This window comes from Pleurodeles waltl, chromosome 5 (genome assembly GCF_031143425.1).
Source record: "Pleurodeles waltl isolate 20211129_DDA chromosome 5, aPleWal1.hap1.20221129, whole genome shotgun sequence".
NCBI lineage: Eukaryota > Metazoa > Chordata > Amphibia > Caudata > Salamandridae > Pleurodeles > Pleurodeles waltl.
The window spans coordinates 1273271745-1273287759 of record NC_090444.1 but is presented as its reverse complement, the minus strand read 5'-3'; positions in this window follow the sequence as shown (position 1 = coordinate 1273287759).

The following is a 16015-nucleotide window of genomic DNA, read 5'->3' as shown; positions in this document are numbered from 1 at the left end:
AGCTGCTGTTGTTTTATCTTCAGCCTGGTTTCTCCCAACCTCAGCTTTCAGAGTTCCCTTTCCATCAGGTTATCCTCAGGGTGGGAGGATTGGGAATTGTGGGACACAGAAGAAATGTGAGAATTGGCAGAGTTAGACCTGTCCCTAACTGGCTAGACTCTAGTAACCTGGCCATTAGGAGTGAAAGGTGCCCTACTAGTGTGTGACCCCCTCCCACTACCAGTGTCACTAGATGGCCTGTTAGTTGGCAGGTACTTGGAAGAACCCTCCCCAGCATCCTCAGGGGACTCCTCTGAGTTTGGCTGGGTACCCCCCTCCTCTACCTCCTGATCGTGGGATGGGCCAGACTGGTTCTGGTCACTTTCTAGGAGAAGGTAAGGAGAAGATCTTTTGTGGGATTCTAACCAATACTTAAACCTCTTTCAATGCAGAGACCCCCTCAAACTTTAAAACTTTAAACTACCTGATTGTTAGAAAGAGTTTAAGGAACAGAGAAAAAAGTTTAGAAACTTTTAGAGAAAAGAGAAAAACTTTTCAAAACTTTTGAAAACTTTTCTAAAACTTCTTAGAAAGTTTAGAGAAGGAAAGTTAAACTGTTTAGGTTATCTGTATATATGCTGAAGTATTTGGTATATGTTTTTCTTATGAAAAGCACCAATGAAAAAGTGGTAAAGCAGTTACAAGTACTTATCCCACCACTGCACCACCAATGTAGGAGGCTGGCTTGGCTTATAGTGGGTACCTGATGGTACTTGCACTTTGTGCCATGTCCAGTTATCCCTTATTAGTAGATAAGTAGTGTTCTAGCAGCTTAGGCTGATAGAGGTAGCTATAGCAGAGCAGCTTAGGCTGAACTAGGAGACATGCAAAGCTCCTACTATACCACTTATATCATATAGCACTATGTCATAAGAAACACAATACTCCGAGTTACTAAAAATAAAGGTAGTTTATTTTTGTGACAATATGCCAAAAATATCTCAGTGGATGTACTCCCTTGGGAGGTAAGTAATATACACAAAATATACACAAATAACCAAATCAGGTAAGTAAAACACTTAGAAAAGTAGTGCGAACACTATAGAACTCAATAGAACTCAATAGAATGGAATAGGAGACAATAGGCCTAGGGGCAACAAAAACCATATACTCCAAAAGTGGAATGCCAACCACGAATGGACCCCAGACCTAGTGTAGTGTGAAGAGGATCGCTGGGAGTGTAAGAAGCCACTAAGGGTATCCAAGATACCCCACCCCAAGACACTGAAAAGTAGGAGTAAAGTTACCCTACTACCCCAGAAAGACAGTAAAGTCAAGCTAGGGGATTCTGCAAAGGCAACAACTGACTGCAAAGCACTGAAGATGGATTCCTGGACCGGAGGACCTGCAAAGGAAGGGGACCAAGTCCAAAAGTCACGCAAGTGTCCAGGGGGGACGGAGCCCACTAAACCCCGGATGAAGGTGCAAAAGGGCTGCCTCCAGGGGGAAGAAGTCAAAGATTTTGCAACAACAGAAGGCGCCAGGAACTTCTCCTTTGGTCAGAAGATGTCCCACAGTGAGCTGGAGGATGCAGAGTTGTTTTCACGCAGAAAGACTGCAAACAAGCCTTGCTAGCTGCAAGAGTCACAGTTAAAGATAATGGGTGCTGTTTGAGCCCAGGAAGGACCAGGAGGTTGCCCCTTAGGGGAGGAAACAGAGGGGGCACTCAGCAACAGTGAGAGTCCATGCATAAGCAGGCAGTATCCGCAAAAGCACTTGAACAGGCATTCAAGAAATCTGAGCACAGCAGTCATCTCAACACAACAAAAGAGGGTCCCGCGAAGCCGGTAGTCAACTCAGTGAGTTGAGCAATGCAGGACGGAGTGCTGGGGACCTGGGCTGTGCTGTGCATGAAGGATTCCTTGCAAAAGTGCACAGAAGCCCTAGCAGCTGCAGATCACACAGTCCACAGGATTACTGTCTGGCGTGGGGAGGTAAGGACTTACCTCCACCAAATTTGGACAGAAGAACCACTGGACTGTTGGAGTCACTTGGATCCAGCTCCTATGATCCAGGGACCGTGCTCGTCAAGATGAGAGGGGACCAAGAGGACCGGTGATGCAGAAGTTTGGTGCCTGTGTTAGCAGGGAGAAGATTCCGTCGACCCACGGGAGATTTCTTCTTGGCTTCCAGTGCAGGGTGAAGGCAGAGCATGCACCACCAGGAAGCAGTTGAGAAAGCCCGCAGGATTAGGCGCTACAATGTTGCTGGTAGTCGTCTTGCTACTTTGTTGCGGTTTTGCAGGCATCCTGGAGCAGTCAGCGGACGATCCGTGGCAGAAGTTGAAGAGGGAGATGCAGAGGAACTCTGGTGAGCTCTTGCATCCGTTATCTGCAGAGAAACCCACAGGAGAGACCCTAAATAGCCCTCAGAGGAGGATTGGCCACCTAACCAGGTAAGCAACTATCAGGAGGGGTCTCTGATGTCACCTGCTGGCACTGGCCACTCAGAGGCCTCCACTGTGCCCTCACACCTCTGCATTCAAGATGGCAGAGGTCTGGGACACACTGGAGGAGCTCTGGGCACCGCCCCTGGGGTGGTGATGACAGGGGAGTGATCACTCCCCTTTCCTTTGTCCAGTTTTGTGCCAGAGCAGGGGCTGGGGGATCTCTGAACCGGTGTAGACTGGCTTATGCAAGGAGGGCACCATCTGTGCCCTTCAAAGCATTTCCAGAGGCTGGGGGAGGCTACTCCTCCCCAGCCCTTAACACCTACTTCCAAAGGGAGAGGGTGTAACACCCTCTCTCAGAGGAAATCCTTTGTTCTGCCTTCCTGGCACTGGGTTGCCGAGACCCCAGGAGGGCAGAAACCTGTCTGAGGGTCGGCAGCAGCGATAGCTGCAGAGAAAACCCCAGAGAGCTAGTTTGGCAGTACCCGGGGTCCATGCTGGAGCCCCGGGGATGCATGGGATTGGCACCCCAATACCAGATTTGGCATGAGGGGACAATTCCATGATCTTAGACATGTTACATGGCCATATTCGGAGTTACCACTGTGAAGCTACACATAGGTATTGACCTATATGTAGTGCATGTGTGTAATGGTGTCCCTGCACTCACAAAGTCTGGGGAAATTGCCCTGAACAATGTGGGGGCACCTTGGCTAGTGCCAGGGTGACCTCACACTTAGTAACTTTGCACCTAACCTTCACTTTGTGAGGGTTAGACATATAGGTGACTTATAAGTTACTTAAGTGCAGTGTAAAATGGCTGTGAAATAATGTGGACGTTATTACACTCTGTGTAAGAATTGTCTGAGCTCCCTACAGGTGGCAACAGAAATGCAGCAGCCCACAGGGATCTCCTGGAACCCCAATATCCTGAGTTTCTAGGTACCATATATTAGGGAATTATAAGGGTGTTCCAGTGTGCCAATCAGAATTGGCAAAAGTGGTCACTAGCCTGCAGTGACAATTTTAAAAGCAGAGAGAGCATAAACACTGAGGTTCTGCTTAGCAGAGCCTCAGTGATACAGTTAGGCACCACGCAGGCCACAAACTATGAGCACTGGGGTCCTGGCTAGCAGGATCCCAGTGACACATATCAAACACACTGACAAACAGGGTTTCCACTATGAGCACTGGGGTCCTGGCTAGCAGGATCCCACTGAGAGTAAAAACACCCTGACATATACTCACAAACAGGCCAAATGTGGGGGTAACAAGGCTCGAAGGAGGCTACCTTCCTATAGTGTTCAACATCATTGAGTAGACTGACTAAATGCTCTTTGACTCAGGTCCGAAGTTATGAGTTGGACTCCTGCAGTAGTTGCACACCAGGAACCATTGTCCTCAGCAAAGGGTGCTGATTCCTGCTGTGATATTAGAAATTGAACCTGAAAGTAACTTTGTGCCCCCCCAATTAATCCTTTTGTGGAAGTTTTACCAGCACCCCGGAACCATGGAAAAAGACTCACATGTGCACATGGTTGAATAAAAGTCAGGTTCAGAGTCAAGGTATGAGCCAGTCAAGGACTTCACCTTCTGACATAGACAGAGACATATTTCTGGAGGTTGAATCAGTCTTTGAGGTTGAACAAGCAGGGCACGTCTGCTAAAGTGACGTAGCTGATTGAACCCAAATGCTGCTGTGGAAAAAACTTTCAGAAAACCACATTTTGAACAGGGATGTTGGAAATCGGGTCTTCATTTGGCAGAGGTTTGCACCCTGTCCAAGTAGGGACCACAATCCTAGTCAGGGCAAGTAAGATATCCAATAAGTGCCTCATTTTTAGTTTGGTAGCTGGGAAAGACTGTCTGGCAAACTCCTGACAGGGTGATCACACCATTGTGACAACCATCCACTGGAACTATTAGGGGTTTCCCTAGCAGGAAACAGGCAGCAGCATTGTCACCTGCTTGTAATCGAGCCAGAGGCAATGCTGCCACTGCAGGGTGCACCAGCACTTTTGCAATGTTCACTGTCTGCACAGCAGACAGTCATCAATGCGATGGTGCTGGGCAGGGGAACATGGGCAGTGTGGTGCACCCCCGCTGGTGCCCTGCACTTGTTCTCTGCCAGCCTTTTCGTGGTGGTAAAACCTCAATGAAATGGCTGGCAGAGAACAAGGTCGTAATCAGCAGGGTGGCTGACTGATTGGATCTCTGCCCCCGCCAGGCTATTGGAATCATGGATCCCAGTGGTGCTGGAGGTACCCTGGCAGTCTAACCACTAGGGTCTTAATGTGGAAGTCGGACCACCACAGCAACAGCGGTCCTGATCACCACCATGAGTCTGGCAGTCTTAAGACTGCCAGCTTTGTAATGAGGCCCTAAATGTTTACCTGTGCTCACCCTCTGGTAGCTTGGCACAAAGCAGACAGGCTAAACTAATGCAGCAATATATGAAGTATTTGTGTACACACAATAGCACAGAAAAAATACCTCAAACAGATGTCACACCAGTTTAGAAAAATAGCCAATATTTATCTGAGTCAATCAAGACCAGAACAACACAAATTCAACATACATAAGGCATGTTATTAATTTTCAAAGATTAAATCAAAATGTAGTGCTTAGAAGAGAATATCTCTAACCGAAACTATCAGGTCTCGCTGGACCTGGGCAAATCCATATGATGGAGCGTGGGCTGGGTACAGGACTCACGCAGATCTGCTAACAGTACCTTGGTTGCGTCAAGGCTCAGTGACAATGAGTTTATCCAAGGAGGAGATGTGTTGTACTTGCAGGTGATGTGTAGTTTCCTGATTGGTCAACTTCATTGATGCATCGAGGTCCAGAAGTGATGAGTACTGGTTCTGATGCATCAGTACTGCGTCGGCCAAGCCGGGGCTCCTTTGTAAGCCAAGGTTGTTGTGTCACACAGTCGGTGAGTGGTGTCCACAGCTCCTGTGCAGGCAGCAGCAAAAGCAGCGTTTCTGCAGCAAGATGAGTCAGTTCCAAGTGATGCACGTGTGTCGCTGTATCAGTTCTTGTGTTGCAGCACCACACTCACCTCCAAGGGCCCACAACTGGATTTTGCACCATTTAGCAGAACAGGTCTCACAGCAGAGGAGCCCAGGTGCTGGTAGCAAAATGCAGGTGAAGTCTTTGTTATCTCTAAGACTTCAGAAACAGGAGGCATGCTCAGTCAGGCCCTTGGAGAAACTGTAGATTGCAGGATGTAGAGTTAGATCTAGTCCTCTCACTCCCAGACAAAAAGTAGCAGGCAGCAGGCCAACAGAGCAGAGTAAACAGCAAAGTGGCAATCCCTCCTGATTGCCCTGTGGTCCTTCTTTCTGGTAGAATATCCTCAGTCTAGAAGTGTTCTGAATATATGATGTCAGATGCCGAGTACTTATACCCAAATGTGACTTTGAAGTGGGTAAAACTTCAAAAAGGGGTTTTTAAATTTCCCACTTCCCTTTCTTCTCAGAGGTGTCTGCCAGGAGCTCTCTGGGGGTTATCAGTCCTTGCGTGGGGTTAGGCCACTACCCTTTGAAGTGTAAGTGAGCCCTTCCACACTTTCTGCCCAGGAAAACCCAGCAGTATACAGATGGAATGCAGGGTCAGGGTAGTGTCCTTTACTTATGGCTGCCTAGATGGAATGCACTAAGATAGCTGCCACCTACCCTTTCACAGACCAGAGATGGATTGGAGGCAGGCTAAGGCACAGGATGGTTAAAGTAAGAAAATGCCAACTTTCTAAAAGTGGCATTTTCAGACCTGCAATTTAAAAATCACCTTTACCACACGATATGTTTTTAAATTGAGAGCCTAGAGGCAGCATAATTCATTTTACTATCTTTTCTCAATTGGAAATTACACTTTAAAGATGTTTTAAGGCAATCCCCAAACTAGCCTGTGGGAGAGATTGTCATAGCAATAGTGAAACAAGCATTTGCAATGCAAGGGGTCTCGCGTTTGCTCATGTTAGAGCTGATCGCGTTGTAAACTCCTAACCCGACTTTTCACCTATCGGGCATAAGTGCATTTATGTACATAACCTGAAAAAGTGAAATTAACTATATAAAGCGCTCGACTTCTGCCAAGCGAGATCGCGCTCGTAAATTAGAGAAAAAGAAGTCCACGAGCCCGATGGAAAACAGCGAGCCTCGGATGTTTTCTGTACTTGGTCGCTGCGCTCGAGGAGGGCTAGCCACCGGAAAAGGCATGACATGTGCATGCCTTCGACTAATGAAAGCAAGCAGATTTTATTAGGCAAGCCCACGAACCAATAAAAAACACTGACGTGACGTTGACAGGGCTCCGAGCCCTTTTCTAAACACTAAAGCGTCTCGCTGCGATACGCATGCGTAAGCGCATGCAACGCAGGCTCGACCCTAAAAACTAATTTAAGAGTGTTTCGCTACCTGGACATGTCAAACTTAAAAATACATGTCCATCTTTTTAAATACACAGCACACTCCCCTTGGGGCTAACCATGGTTTACCTTAGGGGTGTCTTACAAGTAATAAAAAGGAAGGTTTGGGCCTGGCAAGTGAGTACACTTGCCAGGTCAAAATGGCAATTTAACTGCACATAAAGATTCTTCAATGGCAGGCCCGAGGCATGTTTGAAAGGCTACCATTGTGGATGGCACAACCAGTGATCCCACCCACTACTAGCATTTGACTTACAGGCCCTGAGCACACACAGTGCACTTTACTAGGGACTTACTAGTAAATCAAATATGTCAGTCATGGAGAAGCCAATGTTACCATGTTTCAGACACAGAGCACATTTACATTAGCATTGGATAGCAGTGGTAAAATGTGCAGAGTCATAAAGCTAGCAAAATCGAAGCTCAGCACATAGTCAAAACAGGAGGTCAGAAAGCAAAAAGCCAGGGAAAACCACGCTGCAAGATGACAGGTCTAACAGGTTTCACAGATGCAAGTCAACTATTTCCTTAGTCCTAGGCTGTAGATGTAGGGCTAGCCAGATGCGTATGCAACGCTTTCTGTACTACCTGTGCACAAGATACACAGTGGTGGGCAGTTAGTAAACCCTTGAGGATGCATTTTGGAAGGGGGAATGTGGACCAAAATACCCCAGTGTACCTCTGTTCGTAGCTGCAATAATACATTGCTCCTGACTTTGAGGGTGATCCCTGCTCTGCTTGCCAACACAAAGTCATCTGACTTCAGTGAAAGATACCTCTGTGGTAGGAAACTGCCAGTCCATTTTTCACTACTTCATGCTTTTCCTGTGGCAGGTGGGACCTTGTATCTGAGCTGGGAAAATATGATGTACAGTCCTGGTCTGAGTCTCATGCACTCAATAAGAAAGAAACCACCCAGCATAGATCAGGACCATTCAATGTATTAATGTCATATTGCTCCAAATCCTTTGTATACCTGGGAGTCTGTTCAGAAGAATGTTTTCCATAATCTTCAATTAAGTCCGTTCAACATGTTATTCAACTGAAGTCTAGCCCGCTGTACTTGTATTTTCTGTGGCATGGAATGTGAGCCTTTTTTCCTGTTGTAGATGAAGGAGAGATTCTTCCTTTTTATCCTTCTGTCCTTTCCATGTTTGAAATGAGAGATCAGCAGATCCAGTATTGGATTTTGTAGTGCAGAGCTTGGCATGTCTTTGGTAGACACCCCTAAACTATAACGTAGACTCCTAACTCACACCTTTGTTACTTGCAATGTAATGTTACCCAGAGTCTGTGATATTTGTTTTATTATCAGAGAAAGCTCACAGAACTCATTCTGAAAAAATCAGAGATGATGAATTCCTTTTATGCGGGTAGGTCTGCTGAAATACTGGCTGGTATCCCCTTTGGAATATAAATATATCCCTTACTCTGTCAAAGATTAGAGGCAGGATATCTCCCACCTGGAGTGGGAACAGAATGTTCATTACATACTGCATTATACAAAGAGGCAGTGTGATTACAAACTCACACATTTTCTCTGGCCTGGGCTCAGATCTGAATCTCTATTTTACTGAGTTTGTTGTTTATAGCGGATGTTAGCCCTGAGAAGCTAATATGGATATCTAAATTTGATGGTATTACAACCCAGAGATGGGATTAAGTCTGCAATCACTGATGGCTAGATATGGCATAATAAATTAAAGAACATATAACTTATTAACAGCAAATTGATAATCCAAAACAAAACCAGAAAACTTAGAAATAGGTTCTTGACTGCAAAGGGGAGTGAGAATGTAGGAGAAAATAGAAGTGAAATTCAGAAAAATCTGAAAGTAATGGAGAAAGGAACATGTCTATATTGACTGATAAGTGGTTGAGGGATCAAGTCCATAGGGTGTTTTTTTCTGTGGTTTTATTGCTTTTATTTTGTTTTACTTTAAATGAAAGATACATATCACAAACGTATATAACTATAAGGTTGCTATGGTAGCCAATGTTCTTCATACTTCATGGACACGCATCAATAAGTTCCCACATGCATCATTTACCATCATAAAAATTCCCTCCAAGTTTACAAACATGCATATCATATCATTCGGTTTAGGACACTGTCTAAATTCAATCTTGAGTGATGATTTGATCAAGCATCCACAACTACTGTATATCATCATGTCAGCTGCTATGCACTAATCTAGTGGGCATATTACCAATGCCCCTGCAGCACAACAATGGCAGCTCTGGCAGTGCAGTGTGCCCACACATATTTGCAAGACCACGTAAAGCCACATTCCTTGGCTTTTTCCATGGCCTTTTAAAAATGTCCAGCTTTCATGCATAACATTGCATGAAAGGGCCATTCAATGGGTGTTGCTGTGGGCATTCCCACAAAACACCCATGGAATCTGACACATTCCCAGATTTAGAAGGCTGGGACTGCATCAGATTCCTACCCTACCTCAGGGGTGATGTAAAAGTGGCACAACAAGGAAAAATTACTTTATTTATCTCGATGTTTTGCTATTTTTATATGTGCTGAATTCTGCAGCACACATAGCAGGAAAACACCTTTATTGATTGTTTATGTGCAAGAAAGTGTCCCTTCCTGCATGCAAAAAATCATCCCTGCAATGAAGGCACTCTTGCACCATGGTGCAAGGGTGCCTGCACTGGAGCTAGGCTGCCTATGTTTATGTGTAAGAAGAAACATCCATGGAATCTGACGCATTCCCAGATTTAGAAGGCTGGGACTGCATCAGATTCCTACCCTAACTCATGGGTGGTGTAAAAGTGGCGCAATAAGGAAAAATAACTTTATTTAGCCTCAATTTTTTGCTAGTTCTATATGTGCTGCATTATGCAGCACACATAGCAGGAAAACACCTTCATTGATTGTTTATGTGCAAGAAGATGTCCCTTCCTGCACTTAAACAATCATCCCTCCAATGAAAGCACCCTTGTGCCATGGTGAAAGGGTGCCTGCACTGGAGCTAGGAAGCCTATTGTGGGCCAGTGCAGAGGAATGTACAGGGATGAGTCGTTTTGCTGTAAATATGATGTATCACTGCACTTCCCTAATGATGCAGCACAGCAAGCTGGCTCACAGCATCATGCTGCTTCATTTTGTGTAATTTTGGGCCTTGCATTTTACACTATGAATCCATTGCCAAGACAACATGTCTGTCCAGTCTCTGTGGCATGTCTCTACATGTTGACACCATGCCATGGCAGTCTGTGAGTGAGCAAGCACAATACTCCAAACTCACATGTACTGAACTTATTTCAATGAAGGAAAGGTTAGCGGTGGTCACTGAACGTTGGTGCTGCTTGCCAAAAGGCTACACTTCTCTAGAGGATGTACTACACATCAACATCCCAATTCACATTGCAATTCCCATGAGACCACTGAACTTTCATATTGTTTGGAAATTGTGATGGCCATTTTGACCATGTCGGGTATCGGTTTCCTCATGACTGTTTTCCGTAAATCCATGTATTTGTTTTTATTTAACCATGTTTGGAAATTTAATTTTGTAACTTAAAGCACTGACTCTGAATTTTATCCTAGGTATAGAACTCTATTTACATCGCAGTTTTCGTGAACCCTAAATTTAACTCAACCTCAAAGGGTGAGAGACAGGGTGAGGGAAGAATGGCCCGTTGGAAGACCTAAGTTCGAGCCAAAGGAAATGTTATTACATTGATAACTATATCCTTTCAAGGCATAATGAGAGAACTTTCAGCAGGTTCTCTCAATCTTACAGCAGTGCTGTTATCCTTCCCTAAAGGAACGAGGCAGTTGATCCTTAATTATAATAATCCCTGTCCACTGCAAACTCGGATGGAGGATTTGTACTCAATGGGATGTTTCTTGAAGATTTCCGTGAAAAACAACAATCATTTACAACATTAATCATTACGGAGAATTGTAACCTTCATCCTTGTAAAAATAAAATCAAATCTTGAAAGATCCCTTAATGAGATAAAATGCAAATAATCTGGCTCTGAGCATATTCACCAAGGGGAAATGCTTAATTCACTGTTACACAATTTTAATTCTATGTTCACAATCAAGGAGACTGATGTCTTAATGGAATGTTTGTCCATCCTTCAAGGGGAGAGACTGCTCGTCTTTTGATAGATTTCATATTTGTGACAGCTTCTCTTGCCCACCAGTACTTTAGAACCATTATGTCTGTATTAAGCGATTATAATCCGATTATCCTTCTGGTAGAGTGAGAAAATATAGGCTTTAAAATCAAAGGGGCAGATTTTAGAAAAGGGGCACTACACCCAGTGCAGTGTTACTTTTTTCTTGCACCTCTTAGCGTCCCTCCACCGCCATCATGCGTGCGCCATATTTAAAATATGGTGCAACATGGCACACGTTGAGGGAAACATTTTATACGCTATTGATGTACTGGTCAGGGTAGTGCCAAAATTGTGGCGCAAACCCTGCACTGTACATAGGGGCCAATTGTAATCAATTGTGTGCTGTGAGAAGGCATTAAAAGTAGCCTTAAAAAATGATGCAGTGGAATCTCTCAGATTCCACTGCACCACTTTTGAGGTCCTCCAATGAGGGACCACCCCCTTTGCATACATTATGCATGTTGCATGCATAATGTGCCGCAAAAGGTTACAAAGTGGCACAATGAATGCATTGCATCACTTTGTAAAAATGGCACAGTGGTTTTGAAGCCTAACACTACATTAGCATAAAAAAACATGTTGCTAATGTGGTGCAAGAGCTTCTTAAATCTGGGCCTAAAGTTTCAAAGGCAGAGATTGAGAAGGGTGTTTCCAGAGTCTTTATAGAAAGTGACCATGACTTTTAGGTTTGTCTGAATGCTAAGTCAGAAGCTAGAGTAATTCTGTTTACCTTGAGCTGGATTTGCAAGACGGTCAGTAAGGAATTTAGGGCCAGGTGTACAAAGCTTTTTTCAGGTGGCAAACGACCCGATTCACAGAATCTTGCCATTTGCGATCAGAAAAAAGCATTTTTTAATGTATCAAACCTTATTTTGCGATTCAGTAATCTATTATCGAATCGCCAAATAAATTAGCGATTCAGTATTAGGAAGAGGCATGTTAAGGGTGTCCCTGCCTAATAGCGACTCCCAGTGGTATGAATGAATGTTTGGACATTGAACTGCAGTCGCAAAATGTTTGCATTTTACCACCAAAATCAATTCAGTGATAACCCTGTGTGAATGCATGCAAAAATGTTTTTATGGGCAGGCAGTGGTCCCAGAACCACAGCCTACTCTTAAAAAATGAAATTGAAATGTTTAATTTTTCTTTCTGAAATGCATCACATTTTCCTTTAAAGAAAACGAGCTGCATTTAAAAAGAAATGTTGCTTTATTTAAAAGCAAACAAACATGGTGCTCTGCTGTCACCAGCAGGCCATAATCCCTGTGTATTTAGTGATTCCCAATAGGTCGCAATTTACGACCTACCTCAAGAATAATAATGAGGTAGGTCAATTACGACAGAGTGGGAATCGCAAACAGTGTAAAACACACTATAGTACATAGCTGTTTGCGATTCTCTAATTTCGAATCACAAAGGTTTGCAATTAGGAAATCACAATAACAAAGCTACATAAATCTCGCCCTTAATGTTCCTGGTGAAATGAACCCTGTTCCAAGTCATCGCTGGTTTGAAAGAGTTTGTACTCATGTTACTGGGATTTATTAAGAGAGTTAAAAATGAAACCCAGAAGCATAAAGGTAGTGAAGGGGTGTCGCTCAAAATACAAAGAGTGCTAAAAACCGACAATACTTACTTAAAGAGGAAGCATGGGGCAGCCCCGGCTTTGACATTGTATAATTCAGAAGACATTTGGGTCCATCATTTTGAACGAACTTATATTACCTTGGGATTTTTTCATCTAGTTCGGATATATCTAAATCTAATGAGGGTTATAAAATCATTTGTATCTTGGGCAAAGTTTTGGATGCAATCATCAGGCTGTCTACAAGCAAAGCATCTGGTTCAGACGGTATGCTGTCTGATTTGTATAAATCAGAATCTCTTATTTGGGCACCTCTTTTGACCCAGGTGTTAAACCCCGCAGTGAGTTTTGTTTTTCCCTCCTCATGGTCCCACTACATAATCATTCCAATTTTCGGAAAAGGGGATTCAAACGATCCACAATGCCATAAGCCCATTTCACTCATTGATATGATGGTTCAGGCGTTGGGTCAGGTAATGCTTACTCTGTTAGCAGTTTGAGCAGAGAAAAACCATAGAAGTTCTGATACCCAACATGGGTCCAAGGCCAGGTCCAGCACATTAAACCAATGCCTTTAATTACTTAAAAGTTCAGAAAAATCTTTATTTGCAGCATTTCTGCCTCATAAAGGAATACATAAATAAACATACAAGTAAAACATCCATAATAAAACATTCATAAAATAAAGAAAACACGACAGCCAGATATCAATACATCATCACAGCCATTACCACACAGTGTCAGGTGGTTTAAGGTACAATGCGAGTCTTAAAACCCTACAACAGTGCACTTTGATCGATAACCAGAACCTCACTATCACCTATCTGCTACTATCTTCCTTATTTTCAGGATCTGCCATATATAGAGCACCACAGAATAGCAGATCTAGGGGCCGTGCAGTTACTGTGAAAAAAACGTAAGGCAGGCCTGCACTGGCGAAATTAAAAAACTTTAAACAAAAGTAAAATCAAATTTCTCCTAGGCAAGCCATAGAAAGTACTAAAAATCATAGGGACATATTTACAAGCCACTAATGCCACTGGAGCATCATTTTTCGTGACACTTTGGTGGCGCTGTGCACTGCACAATATTTAAAAGGTGGTGCTAACCACTTTTTGAGGCTTAACGCAGCCTTGTAAATATAAGCCCCTCTGACTCACTTTTCTGCAGCAGAGGGGCGTGCAATGGGTGTTGCTGTGGGCATCCCACAGCAACACCCATTGCTTTTGACGATGTCCCAGATTTATAAGGAAACTTAAATCTGAGACACTACAAATATGTCCCCCTGTCATGCATAACTCTGTGTGAAAGGGGCATTCCATGGGTGTTGCTTTGGGCGCTCCACTGCAACACTCATGGAATCTGACGCATTCCCAGATTTGTAAGGCTGGGACTGCATCAGATTCTTACCCTACCCCAGGGGTGGCGTTAGCGTGGCACAACAAGGAGAAATACTTTTATTTCTCCTTGTTTCTGGTTTTTCCATGTGTGCTGCACACTGTAGCACACATAGTAAGAGCAAAACACCATGGATTATTGTTTATGACCAGGAAGGTATTGCTTCCTGCACATAAATAGTCATTACGTAATGACAATTTGTTACTTCTAGGTGTGCTGCATTCTGCAGCACAAGTAGATGTGCCAAAGCACCATAATAGATTGTTTATGTGCAGGAAGGGATACCTTCCTTCACATAAGCAATCATTCCCTTCAATGCAGACACGCCTACACTTTGGTGCAAGGATGTCTGCATTGGCACTGGCAGCTAAATTTAGGACCAGATGTAGGAAAATCCTGCATTGCGAGTCGCAATTTGCGAGTCGCAATGCAGGATGCAGGATGGTGTCCCTGACACCATCTGCGAGTCGCAAGGGGGTCGCAAAGGCCCACCTCTTTGATATTAATGAGGTGGGTTGCAATTTGCGACTCGCAGCACTCACAGGGATGATGGCCTGCTGGAGACAGCAGACCACCATGTCGGTGACTGCTTTTAAATAAAGCAGTTTTTTTTTTAATTGTAATCCAGCCTGTTTTTCTTAAAGGAAAACGAGATGCATTACAAAATGAAAAAATGAAACGTGTCAGTGTCCATAGGACCACTGCCTGCTCTGAAAAAATGTTTTCAATGCCATTTACAAAGGGGAAGGGGTCCCATGGGGACCCCTTCCCTTTTGCGAACGGGTTACCACCAGTGTGACGCTGGTGGTAACTGCGATTGCTTTGCAACTGCGTTCGCGGTCACAAAGAAATCCTGCATCGCGCTGCGATTTGCAAATAGGAAGGGGAACACCCCTTCCTATTTGCGACTCGCAGTCCCGTTTTGCGAGTCGGTAACCAGGTTACCGACTCGCAAAATGGGAATAGGGCATCGCGATGTGGGTTTTGCACGTTGTAAACAGCGAAAATCGCTGTTTGTGACGCGTAAAACTGTTGCTACATCTGGCCCTTAGAGCCAGGGATGGGGAAAACAGAGGGGTGCACCATATTTTTGTAAATATGGGGCATCCCTGCATTTCAGAACTGACGCAGTGTGGTGCTTCCAATTTTGACGTGACGCAGTGCCAGTTCCTTGTAAATATCCCCCATAATGTACAAATTAGACTGGATTGACACTCCACCATTAGGGCAAGGGCCTAAATCTGATATTTGTGTGGCAGCCAGCGGGGTAACAAACCATTAGCGGAAGATAGATAAATGGAAATCTGATTAGGACAAAACGATGTTGCTGGTTTTGGATTAGGGGAAAGTAAGGTTGCAGGCCTTCTTGGAAAGAGAGCAATTTATAGAAAGACACCATAGCCATAGGTCTGTCGGCTCGCGCTCTCTTTACCTCAGCAACAAACATGTCTCTCAACTTTGCCTTAGAGCATTTCTTGCAGTCAACTGGGAAGTGAATAATTCAGCGAGCCCAATTTCCTCCAACATCACTCTCACATTTGCAAGCCAATGGATGTCATTGGCTGCGTACAATTTCAGGCGGTCCTCAATGATAACTCGATTTAATGGAGTGAACTTCCTCACCCAAATACTATGCCAAAACAATAAAGGGGCTAATTTAATTTTACCCGCTATATGGAGGACACCCAGCTCATCATGGGCCATAGACTTAGGGCAGCTGCTTCGAACTACTAAAAGCTTTTTAAAGAAACAGTTGTTTGCTAACTGGAAGTCGTTTCAGTCCACCATTCACACATATGCCAACCCAATATGTGGCAGTAACCACTGCTTTAGCAGCAAAAATGATTAGGAGCTCTTTGACAGGTTTGGAACCTAGATTTTTGCAGAATCCCTGTAACACCATGACAGTTTTCTCGAGCGAGGCACTTCTATTTGAGACCATTGCTTTCCATGAATATTTACTACCAAATAGCACTCCCAGGTAAGAGAAAGAGGTAGTATCCTTCACTCTCATACT